At 43.9% G+C, this 12,642-nt stretch overlaps 1 long non-coding RNA gene across 1 annotated transcript; it reads left to right on the top strand.

The window, feature by feature from the left end:
- Positions 1-331: 331 nt before the first annotated feature.
- Positions 332-1,930, top strand: LOC146587856 (uncharacterized). Its single transcript, XR_014897575.1, has 2 exons — positions 332-420; positions 751-1,930. It is a non-coding gene; the product is annotated as an uncharacterized LOC146587856 (long non-coding RNA).
- The last annotated feature ends 10,712 nt before the right edge of the window (positions 1,931-12,642 follow it).

The following is a 12,642-nucleotide window of genomic DNA, read 5'->3' as shown; positions in this document are numbered from 1 at the left end:
AGTGGGGGGAAAATTAAAGTTTTAAAAGGCTACCTAAATACAGCAGTGCWTCCCATATTAAGTCAACACAGACAAAATTCAACTTGTATTTACATTGCAGATCCAGAGAAATACAGAGGGACTTAGTGATACTTTGCTTCAGAGGTGCAAGCAGTATGCAAAAACACAGAATTTACCAGCCTAGATGCAGCCTGAAATATTTTTAAAAAGCTTGGAAATACTAGAAATGCAAGAAATGACTCCTGAATTGCTGTGAGTTCAATTATTTAATTTGTTTGGTTTAACAGGACAGTAAATTTGTCTCTCTTTTTTCCCCAGAGAAGAACTTCCCTTCCAGGAGGGCCATCACTCAAAGATATATCGCCAAAATGAAAATCCCCCACGGACCTCAATTCAGTGTTAAGCTGCCAGCTTTTCAGGGTGCGTATGTTATCCTGTACCATCCTCTCAATTATTTCTGGAACTACTTCTGAAGGCATCTATGAAGGCTTGGTATCAGTGTTTGCTTTTAATTAGAGCCAGCACTGGGGGGAGTGGGGGGCGGGGGGAGGAGGGCTTCTACCAGCAAACAGTTTTCACAGATAAGTAATGATTCCTCAAATTTTGGAGATTCCTCCAAAATGAAGCTGCAGGTGGGAAGGGGTTAATCAGCCCCTTCTCCCTTCTCCAGCAGGGTGGCTGGGGTGCATGCCTTCTTAATTGCTGGGATGCAGAAGGGAGGTGCCTCTTATACCTTGAAAGGTCTTGCAGGAGATGCCTGAACCCACCATTAATGCGATRCAGAAGTAAAGACAAGGCAGCCCCCGAAATAACTGGCAGCCTCCTGCAGCGCTTCCCTTTGATCACTCGGAGCCCTTGTGGGATAAGGCAGGATTTCTGATGACACTGTCTGTTCTGCTTCCTCCACCTGCAAGGAAGCTCAGTGACACGCAGCGCTTCCCAAACCTCCCCCTGGACTACTGCGGGGTCAGCAGGYGCATCCTCCCCCGCTCCATCCATCCCGGCAGTGCTACTGTGCTCGCTTCATTAGCGCGTGAGCAAGGCTTGCGTCCTCATTTCATATAATCCTTAATTAGGTTTAAAAAAAAAAAGAAAAACAAAAACCAGATGTTTCTTAAGTACTGCAGTTCCTTGTGCTACGAGGATGACACAAGTTTGGTTTGCACRGAGTTGCACAGCTTTTTTTTGTGAATAACAGGGTGGTTGCTCTCCAGCRTTACAGCACCCATTCTTGAGTGTCCAAAGCCTTTTCTGAGACTGCATGTAAATCCTTAATTAAAAGCAGTTTCTTCTAGAACCACAGTATTCCCTAAGGACACAGATGTCCTGCTCCACTTTGATCCCCCTCCTGCCCTGGACCTCCACCTTGGCTACCGTGAGCGCAGCAGRGCTGGCTCTTGGCTCCTGCACACTGTGGGTCCGATCCGAAAGCTGGGGTCACTGCTGCGGCTTGATGTTAGCACAACCAGCATCTCAAGCGGGGACCCAAGATCAAAATTAAGCCCGTGCCACTGGCTCCGGCGAGGGACGAGGGTGTGAGCTGGCCCTTCCGAGGCTGCCATGTGTCAGGGCCCAGCCCAGCTCCCCGGAAAGCCCGGCTGCCCCAGGCACATGCCTCCTCGACGGTGCTGGAGTCACCTGGGGGCCGGAGAGACCTCCTTGCGCGATGCACGATTAATTCTAGCCTTGGAGCAGGCTTAGCCTGTGGAAATGAGGCTRTTCTGGGTGCCTATTATTGAGAAATGCAGCAAGGTTTATCCATTCATAGCAAAGAGGCTGATTTTTTAATTTTCCCTTTTTAACTTCAAAATGTGTATGTCATTTTGCTTCTAAAATACAGGCAATATGTGCAAGATTTATTTCCAAGTAATGTCATGAATGAGATTGTGAAGTGTAAGCTACTATTAAATAAATACATTTTTGTACCACATGAGCTTGTATTTGGTTCTCTTTCCTTCTTTTCTCTTTAACACAATTCATCAATTCTGCTATTCTGCAGATGGCTACAAAAATTATTCTGCAAAACCATGTGAGTAATCTTTAACCTTCCAAAAAAGRAGAAAAAAAGTAGTTTAGAACTTTMTTTTGTAAAACTTCTCAGCATATCTAAATGTATTGGCAGGCTGTGTTAATATTCAAACTCCTACTTAAAATAGTAAAAAATATTTTGACATATTTCTGGGAGTATTCAACCCTGTTAATTTCCACTTAAAGAGCAATTATTCAGGAATATTATAGATCATTATGTGGCTTTGGGGAAATATCAGTACAACGTAAGTGCCCATTAGTGAAAGTGAAACAGTAGTACAACACCTACAAAAGCACATATGGTATTCCCATGAATACCAAATTAATACTGGTAAAGTGTTAAACTATTTCCCATWTCAAGACACACGATTGTTTTTCCCAAGGACGAAATATAAACTCTGGCTGGTAAGGGTGTAAGAAAGGTTTACATAAAAGGTGGCTGTGGATGTCCATACTATGGTTTTGATGGTGGCTCGTTACTTTTGTCTCCTTTTCCCAGTTAAAAAATCCAAACACCCCAGGGGAGATAATACCTTATGCAAAGACATTTTCCCTTTCAAAATTCTGCTTGGATCTGAGGAAGAGCAACTCTTTCCCTTTTGAAGCAAGCTGTCCCCTCTTTTCGAGGTTAGAGCCTGCTTATTTTCATACACGAAACAAAACCGCATCCGGATAAGAGGTGGAAAACTGGCTCCCCCATTGCCAAGCATGGGCCAGGCTCTGCCTCTCCAAGGAGGCAAGCGAGGGGCAGCATCCTCCGCGCTCCTCCAGAGCAGATGCTCTCCTGCGTCCCTCGTCTTGGGCTTTCAGCAGGACTCGTACAACTGGCTGCAGCCTCCGGCGCTCCCGCGAGCTGGGGATGCGTTATGCCTTCCCACAGCTCAGTGCCTTGGCATCTTTATTGCATCGCCTCCCTGCAAAGCGGAGGCTGTTCACCAGATATCTAGGTTTTCTGACCAGCTATATTCCTCTGTCTGACACAGTGTGAGGGTGAGCAGAGGCTACGGCAGGTCAGAGTGACCAGGAATATGCTGCTCTGTGATACATGCCTGGTATATCACAGTACACCTACTCATCATGGGTAGGTGAGCAAAACATTTTTGACCTCCTCTGCTGCTCACTTATCACAGGTTCAGTTCCGAAGCCTACATGGCAGTAGGAAAAAAACATGTCTCAGGCTAGGGTAGAATGTATGTCCTCCTAAGAGCCATAGCATGGAAAGGGAATAAAGTTATCTCAATGTGGATAGAAAAAAATAAAAGAAAAGAAAAGAAACACAAAGGTGAGAGGAGAAGGGATGGAGGAGGGATGAGGAGCTCTTGGCCTCCTGCCCGGGTCTCTCAATGGACCCCATATGGAGGAGGGTGGATGCTTCCTCTCAGGTGGGTTCGTCTATGGTGCATCTTGCTTCCTGTGACACAGGAAATAATGCAGCATGCAACTCCTTTTCTCTTAAGGTACTTTCTGAAGTTTGCCTTGAAGGCTTCAGCTGTGCGAAAAATTGAAAGATACTTCCAGTCCCACATCATATAGGTGGGGCAAACAGTGACAGCTGGTCTAAAAGAATGGGCTTTTTCTAGAACTTAGAACAGCATTTGTACTGTTACCACGATCACTACAGGGAGGGAGGGGAATGATTTTGAAAAGTATTTTGACCCCAAAATGTTATTTGTACCACACTGTTTTCAAGACTGGGTCCACTCATAGTGTTTTCTGTACTGTTTTAATAAAAACTTTTTAACCAAAGAATCAACTTTTTGCATTTCTCCTCTAGCCTCCTAATTTCTGTAACCTAAACTTACTCATGTTGAGTGGTCTTACTCAATAAAAAACAAAAAAATATAATCTTTGAATGACCAGTAAGATTTAAAAATATATTTCTAAAATGATTGCAAGGAATACAATCTTTAATTAGAAAAAGAAAAACATGGAGGACTTYCTAATAACACTTTTTCAAAGAGCTTCGGAAGCAAAATCTCAACAAACTCCATATGAAAGGAAACAGCTTACTCAGGAAGTGAGGCTTTCAGGAGCATCACACTTCAAGGCACTTGTGATTTAACTGTCACAATGTGAATCCCATTCTTAGGAAGATGGTCTGCAGATTGTTCCCCCTCTCATTTCCCCTTTAGTCCATCATCCTTCATTCGGTGACCCATTTAGCTGATCAAAGTCACTCATCTGGTCTTTTAGGAAAGGTCTCCCAACTACCAGGACATTTCACACCTATCACCTGTTGTCACCTCATCTGACATATTTAGTCACCCAGAAAGATTCCCCAGTCAAGTGACACCCAACTGATTCATCCCTTCAGTTTTGTAATTAAAGGGCTGCCTGCCCTGCAGGGYATTGAGAGTGCCTTCTGTTTACTTAGGAGCTCAGAGCTATTTCCCTTGCAGAGTCCCAAGGCTCTCCAATGACAGTGGTCTGCAAGCCTGATGTCCTTCTCGGGGACAGTGTTCAGAAAAAGGAAAATACACTTGGGGCATTTAAACTGGGGATTTCTGCTGGGGAAGTTTGGGAACTAACACCCAGGGGAGCTAACCCTGGAGAAAGTTTAAGAAAAATTAATTGCTGTCACAGCAAAGCCAGCATGTTCCAGACCAATAAAATAGAAAAATTTAGGAAATGGAGAGGAAAACAACTGCAGGTTAGAACAACATGGTGTGCATTTGTTCTTTCTGAAGCAGCACTAAACTAAGTAWTCCTTCATTCCTAAGCACTAAGAGTATTCCTTCAGCCAATACAGCTCTACAGAGACTGTGAATCTTTCTAAAAAGCACATACAGCTCAGGAAAAGAAAAAATCTGAAAAAAAAAATAAGAACATAAAGTAACCCATCAACTAAGACTATTTCAAGGTAAATCTACAAARTTGCTGATGGTACTGTAGAATTAGAGGTATTACTATTACCTTAACAATTTCTAAGAGATTTTTGAGGGGTAGTAGAGAAATGTAAGCGTAACTATAAATAGGAGAAAAAAAATGATGCCCCGGATGTAGATCATGCAAAGCAGATCTGCCATCTTTCCTTGATAAATTAACTTGATACTTTAGACAGGGAAAATACAGGAGATCTCATCCACCTAGACTTTAACACCAAATTTCTTATGCTGCCACATGAGAAGTTAATCTGAATAAAGCCTATGTTAGTATGAAGCTYGCACATGTATTAAGGATCTTGCTAATGAGTGTGGTGACAAGAAGTGCAAGACTGCAGAGGGGGTACTAGGAGAATGATGTAATGAGAGGTCTTGAAACCTACCAATCTTTCTTTAAGGATCCTGTCACAAAAGCTAGGAAAGMACAAAATTTGCTGATGACAGAGTTAATATGCAGGACTATTAGGATATCACGTGGGAAGAAACAATTGACAACTGGAATAACAAATCAGATTAAATTTGATTACAGCAAATGCAAGGTCACATGCTTAGGGACAAATAGCAAAAATCTCTTATAAACTGGGAACTTTCAAGTGGAAACCAGCTGAGTACCCAATAGACTTAGATATAATCATTCTTGCTGCATAAATACAAAGTACTAATATAACATAATCATGAAAGGGGGAAAGGCAATCCTGTAGTAGAATAAGCAGGTAGAAAAGAAAGGAATATTAAAGGAAAGGAATATTCCCTTGGAATCTTAGGCATCTGATCATCCATGATCAAGAAAGATTATTTCAGATGATACAGACRCAGACACAGACAAAGATCAGGGAAAGAGAAAAGTTACAAGTAGGCTGGAAATAAAAACAAAAATTTTGAATATGGAGCACAGATTCTAGAAGAATCCAGGCAAAAATTGTACCTAGCATTAAATTAGTGATCAACCAGTTTATGAAAAGGATTGTATGGTGTAATTGTGACAAAAGATTTGAGCATAGAACATGCAYAGGAAAACCCCTAAATTTAATCAACTGATCAGAAAAAAAATGAGGTTAAAGAGGAGAAAGAACTCACAGAGATTGCCAAAAAGTTTTTGTACAGGTCTCCACTCCAAGAAGAATGGGGAAATACCTATCTTTGGTTTGTGAAGGTGAACTGCTGTCAGAGTAGTGTAAGAAAAAGTGCTGAAACAACTTGACAAATTAAATTGCAATAAATCACTGAGACTGGAGCCTATTCATCTGAAAGTTCTGAAGGAACTAAACAAAATAGCTGAGCTATTAAACATATGTAATTTATCATTAAAAACAGCTACTAGATCAGAGATTTGGAGGCGAGCCAGCAATATTCTAGATCTATAATTTAAATAGGTACTCAGGATGAGCTTAACTACCAAGGCTGGCCTGGCGTTATTGCAGCACCAATCCAGTTAGCTGCAGGGAGGAGGAATGACACCTTCAGCAACCACAGGTGTTTCCAAAGGGCTGTCATGGGACATGCCTCATGTGAACTAAAACACCTTGAAGAGGAAGGTGGGGGGAAGTTTTGTCCAGCTTAGATTTTGGGCTGCATTGTATTAAACTATGCTAGCCCAAAAGCCAAAGCGAGAAGCAACCATGCTTGTGGTGATGACCTCATGCTAGCCTATGGCATGGCATCATTCCACTCCACATTGTGCCAAGGCATGCCATAAAGACTAACGTATGTGTGACTTCCACACATTGACTTCAGTGAGCCTACTCACCACTATAAGGGTTTTTTATGCTTTACTGTCATCCCTTTTATGGATCAGGATCTCATTATGCAAAATGTCATATAAGAAGAGAACAGAAAGTACGAGAGAACATGATCCAATGACACAGCAGGGACAAGAGAGGCCTGGGCAGACAGGCAGAGACTGGGCTACAAGAAAACACCACCACAGCACAGATGAAGAGGATGAGCAAACAGCCCTGAGCACCCATAGCCAGTTTTCATTGAGAGTTTTCAAGGAGTGCACAGCAGCTGCGGGGCCAGGTGAGAGCATTAACATGTTTCTTTGAAAATTTAGCATCTTGCAAATGAAGGCTCTTATGACTGGCCAAGAGACAGCAGAAGTCTTTTCAGGATCAGAGACCATCACCTTATTTTTGGTACAACAGAAGTACCATTCTGAACTGATGATTTTCAGCCTTTTCTGTTTTTCAGACCCTTTAAAAGTTTCCTTGCAGAGATGAAAACCACCACATAATGAATTTGAGCCTAATGACAACAGSCTTGCTTTTTGAGTTAGTTTTCACATGCCATTCACTGAGCAGTGGTTAACAGAGCAGAATTTGAAACGTGTTAAAGAATAGAAAATAGTGCCATGGAAAATAATCTAAATTCTGATAACTCATGTTTCATAAATATTTGCGTGTATGCATACCTATATTTATAGACAAATTACAGGTTGTCTGTTTATACCAATAAACCCATAAAAATAGTCTCCTCTTAGTCCATTTGTTTAAATACTTACTCCAGGAAACCTTTCTTTAAGATATAATCAGCCTCATGCAGATATCATCAGAGCAAGGTGCATTTAAGCAAGGTCAGGAAGAGGTATCTTACATGGCAAAAGTTATACAGAAAATTGGACTATTAGAATTTGAATACAGGACTAGAAGTTAGACAGACTTATCCTTAAAGGCTTACCCTGAATCTCTTCAGCAAGAGATGTACTGAAATGAATGCAAAACAAGGACTGTAAACAAAAAAACCCCTGACTTTATCCTTCAAATATTGGCAATTTCAGAAGACTTGCCCCTCAAAAAACATACAGGAAGAAGCAGACCTGACAAAAGGCTCAGCTGATGGGAGTACACCAYACTGGCATATTCATGACTATAGTTAAGTACTTAGAAATCCAAAATAGACTATAGTATTTTAAAAAYTCTCCTATAATAGCAGGAAGGACTAACAGTTGAGGAATTGAGCTGGAAGTCAGAAATACATTCCTATAGCTGCCACTGATTTATTTTCCGAATGCCAGAGCAATTGCAGGTGTAGAGGGATATGTCAGTGCAGAACGAGAAAGCAAAAATCGTTCGTCCTACCCAYGCTCACAGACCCATGGCGTAGGCGCAGCTGTGGCAGCAGAAGGGTGCTTTTGTCAGCTCTGCTAATATCACCGAGGGAGATAGCGGGGCTGTGCCGCCAGGAAGTCTCCTCTCATTGGCATAGGATGCGTTTCCATTAGTGGCTTTTGCCAAGGTGTCTGTCCCAGCACAAATAAAGTGACAGACGCTCCTGCTGCAGACAGGTCCTCAGGCAGTACTTCTCCCTCTGTGCTCCCCCCTGCCAGGTCGTCCCTTCCCTTCAGTCCTGGCTATGCACTTTAGCCATAGATACAGGTTGTTAACGTCTAGCGTTGAGAGGCTCCTGTTGTATGTTTCTGGCCTCTTTTGGAGCTTCCAGAAATTGCCTTAATAGACAACCTACAGGAAATCTAAAAGGATAGGAGAAGCGGTCCGTTTTCAATTCGATTAGCTTCGTAATACAACATTTTATAGTATTTCAATCACCAGAAAGGCATGAGGCTAAAATAAGGACCAAGAACTACATCTGCAGCTGGGGAGACGGGAGATTAGATAAGCACCCTTTCAGCTCTAACAGGATTGTACAGTGACTTTCAAATACGTTACTTTTGTATGTGAAGAAAAAAAATAATCAAAAATAAGGACTCTTTTATTCCAATTAAAAAGACCCCAACAACCCATGAAGGTAAAGCACCATGGTTTAAATGTAAATGAAATATTTGCTATTCTAGTGGTGTCAATGAACTTTTGCTTGAAAGAGAATTTATCCCCAGACGCAAGTTCTGCAGTGCTGATAATTCCTGATGCACAGACTTGTAAGATCCATTGACCTATTTAAATGCATTTTCCTGTTAAAGAGGCCTGATTGCGCAGGACTGGCCAAACTAGCCCCACTCAGTATCTAAATGTGACAGAACTTGCAGTGCTGATAATTCCTGATGCACAGACTTGTAAGATCCATTGACCTATTTAAATGCATTTTCCTGTTAAAGAGGCCTGATTGCCCAGGATTGGCCAAACTAGCCCCACTCAGTATCTAAATGTGACATTGTAACTCCAGGGTGATTCATTATTAGATGATAAGGATGCCAGAAAGTAGCAAACATACAAGGTGGGGAGGGAATGCAAGTGGGAAATATCTGACATTCAAAGAGGGTGCTTGAAGCTGACTTAGTGCATGTTAATGAACAGYGAGTTTGGACCATTTCCTGCTTATGCTAATAATAGAGTTGCTTTATCAGAAATTAACCCAGTTTAAATCCAAGACCTGTGTAATGCATTAACATGGCTCAGGAATACACCTAAAATCCCCTTTGCTTTTTTTTTTTTTTTTTTTTTTAAAAAAAGTGCTATTTTGGAACCAGGTCAGGAGACAAGTCTGTTGTAACTGACTCAGCTATAATTATAGTACAGATCAGGCCCTGACTCCACTGTAATTGTATAGTGTGACAGGCTCGTGCACGAACTAAGAGTAGGAGGCTTGGCTAGAGCAAGACAAATTCTAATATCACAAACATAACAGCGAAAATCGTAATTACAGATACGTCGCCGAAGATCTGGAACGTAACAGGCACAGGCCGATTCCCGATGACCCGGGAGCAACCGACTCGGCTCCCCGGGGCTCRGTGAAGCAGCCAGGCGATATCTGCTGCGCTCAACCGGCAGCGAAAATCCCTGCCGGGGCAGATATTTTTTGTAGGTAGCCGCCAGCCGATGGGGAAGCGGCGGCCCCGGCTGCTAACCGTAGCCCGGCGGAGGGTGAGGAGAGGCAGGGCTCAGGGAAGCAGACGGCGGGGTCTGCGAAGCCAGCGCCCAGCTCGCACCTCTGCAGCGCGGAGGGCAGCCTGCAGCAAGGGGGTGGCGTGGGCAGCCAGCAGCGATAACGTTTCCCCCCACCAGCCTCCATCTACCGAAGCGCTTTCGTGCCTCAGAATTGGGTCCAAAGCAGTCACCGCGCCAAGAGGGGGAGCAGACCGCAGAGAGCCACTGAGAGCAGGTGTCCTCAGCACCTCACCTCGYGGGCGTCTCAGGCACCAAGCATCAGGCTGCAGGGAGGTCCAGAGTGTTTTCGCTGGTGTACGTACTCCTGTTACACCTTTCTTTTAGGATTTGGTGATGATATCAGTGCCTTTTATAGAACAGGTCAGTGGTTAAGCACTTAGATGGGCTTCAGGAAACACAAGTTCAGGGCCCTTCTCAGGTTTATGGATTCACATCTGACCTTTCCCACTTCCCAAAACAGCTCTCCAAGCTGAAGGCTACAGAGAACGAGTGGGTTCCCTCTGCTCTTCTCGTGCTATATGGAAGATGGGTTTTTTCCCGCATATACTTCTACAAGTGGGTGAGAAAGGGAGATATGATTATCTGTTTTACATTAAACAGCTACTGGAGTTGACATTTGAGGGTACAACAAAAAAACAACAGATGGATATTGACAGATGGAGGAGCACAAAGAAACAATGAGACATCTTCCACTGCTCTTCTCTGATCTGAAACATGTTATTGTTTCCCCTACCATCTCTCTTGACCCCAGTCCCATTTTCAAGTGCCACTCCATATGCTTCCTTTCTTTGCCTCCATATGTCTTAAACATGTAAAACAAATCCCACTTCTTCTGGCCCTACTCAGCCAATTTTCTCCCCCTGTAAAATCTGTTTTCTGCTCTGTCTAGTCCATAGAAGTGGCTTACGGCATTACCAGCAAAGTCACGAACATCTTCCTGCCTTCTGTTTCAGGGTGACTGGACAGCCTCCCTTCCTGAAAACCACCTGTTCTCCAGCTATCAGAAACAGCATACGTCTCTTGTTTTCCTCCGTGCCCATGGCATGACACACTTCCATGTCTTTGACTACCCCTCATAAACCCAGCAGTTTAACTTCTTTCTTTCCACTTCAGTTTGCTAACTGCTCGCTTTTACCTCATCAGTGAAACTTTCCTAATACTGCTCTGCAAACAGAAACATATGCCAACAAACTAGGAATCTCAAACAGTTATTAAGTTCTCTCTCTTCCTTAATGTTTCTTAAGCTTGCAACTTTATCATCAGTTTCTGACTTGCTGCTTCTCACCCCTCCTTTTCCACTGTCACGCAGTCTCAGAGTTCACACAATAATAATATTTTCTCCACTATCTACAACAAACAAATGTGCAGGGCCTTATTAAGTCACAGACAAGCAAGATGTTCTTTTTGGCTCCTGGTATTTTTCCTCAGACCACTTCTATCTTACCTTCCACTTGGCTCATATCCCATTCTTCTTCAAGTTCCTTCACTGACCTTCCTATTAAATTTAAGGTCTTTCCCTCTTGCCCTCATGGACATGCACACCTTAGTTTCTTTCTACAGTTCTTTCTAACATACTTCATCTGCAGCAACCACTTCATTAGCCACTTTCCGTGACTCTTCTCTTACTGTCTTTTCCTTCCCAAAGCTTGGAACCGATCCATTAGTCCCATCCAACTAATTTTCATTGGCTCATCTTTAAAAGAGCTATAAATCTTGCCTCCCAGGCTCTTGATATTAGAAATTAATAATAAAGATAAATTGAGGCATTAACCAGATGCAAACAAACTTCACTGCTTGTTTACTTATTTTTCACTGTTCATTCGAAAATTTCATTTGTGATTATAAGCTGCAATACGGCCTTTGCCTCTGTGGATCTGCCTCTAAGCACCTGGCACACTTTGAGATGTGTAGAAACTACACTCAAAATGTCACAAAATTGAACCAACATTTAAAGCTTTGCAAAATTCATCTCCAGCAAATTCTGATATCTGAATTCAATGCTTCACTTGAAGCCTGGCACGCAACATAATTACAGCGAAAGGTGGAACAGAGAAGAGTAGTATGAGCAACTCGCGTACCTGCCAGCCACCATCTGTTCTTCTCTCTGGGAGACCAGGGCAGCTCCCCTTTGCAGAGGGACCTGCCACCCGTGAGAGAGGCAGAATGGCTTTTTGTCTTGTTTTATTTTATTACACACGGCAGAAGTACTTCTGATTTTCCTTTYGTTTCACAGAGCCAAACAAAACAAACAAACTCATAAATCAGTGGGCTACAAAGCTGTGTTAGAGAACTGCCAACTTCAGAAACCAGGAATTTCAGCATGCTGCTCTGTGAAGCTGGACCACCAGGACCTTGAGGCACCAACAAAGTCCCTGTTGCCCTCACCCCCTTGTATATCTCCTCTGGATTACAGGTGCTAAAAGGTGATGCCTTGAGCACCAGCACACGTCTTAGAAACATACTGAGGCTTTCACGCAGCCAAGGGCTGAAGGGCACCTGGGAGGGTCTTCTTCATCGGTTGTTTCTCTTAACCTGGGCATCCCACGCCACCACTTGCCTTCGCACAGGCGGAAGAAATAACTGGCCACGTGGACACTGTGGTGGGCAGCGTCAGCTCTCCTGCCTTTCCAGACCCGCTTCCCAGCCCAGGCTCCCGCCAGCACTAGGCCGCGCGCTGAGAGGGCGGCTCGCGCTCCCGGGCGGCCGCGTGCCCCACGGGCGCCCAGCGGGTCGTCGGGGCGCGGGGAGGGTTCACGTCGCGGGCGCAGGAGGGGAGGCAGCTGACCGTCCATCCTCCGGCTTGGCGGCGTCGACTCAGCTCGGGCAGCCCGGCCGCGGCCCGGTCGGCTTGGCCGCCCCCGAGCTCTGCGCCCCGCGCCGCCCTGCGCCCG

This window comes from Rhea americana, unplaced genomic scaffold (assembly GCF_003343005.1).
Source record: "Rhea americana isolate MKP2758 unplaced genomic scaffold, rheAme1 scaffold_56, whole genome shotgun sequence".
Lineage (NCBI taxonomy): Eukaryota > Metazoa > Chordata > Aves > Rheiformes > Rheidae > Rhea > Rhea americana.
Note: the sequence above shows the minus strand (reverse complement) of the source record. Positions and strands in the feature narration are given on the sequence as shown.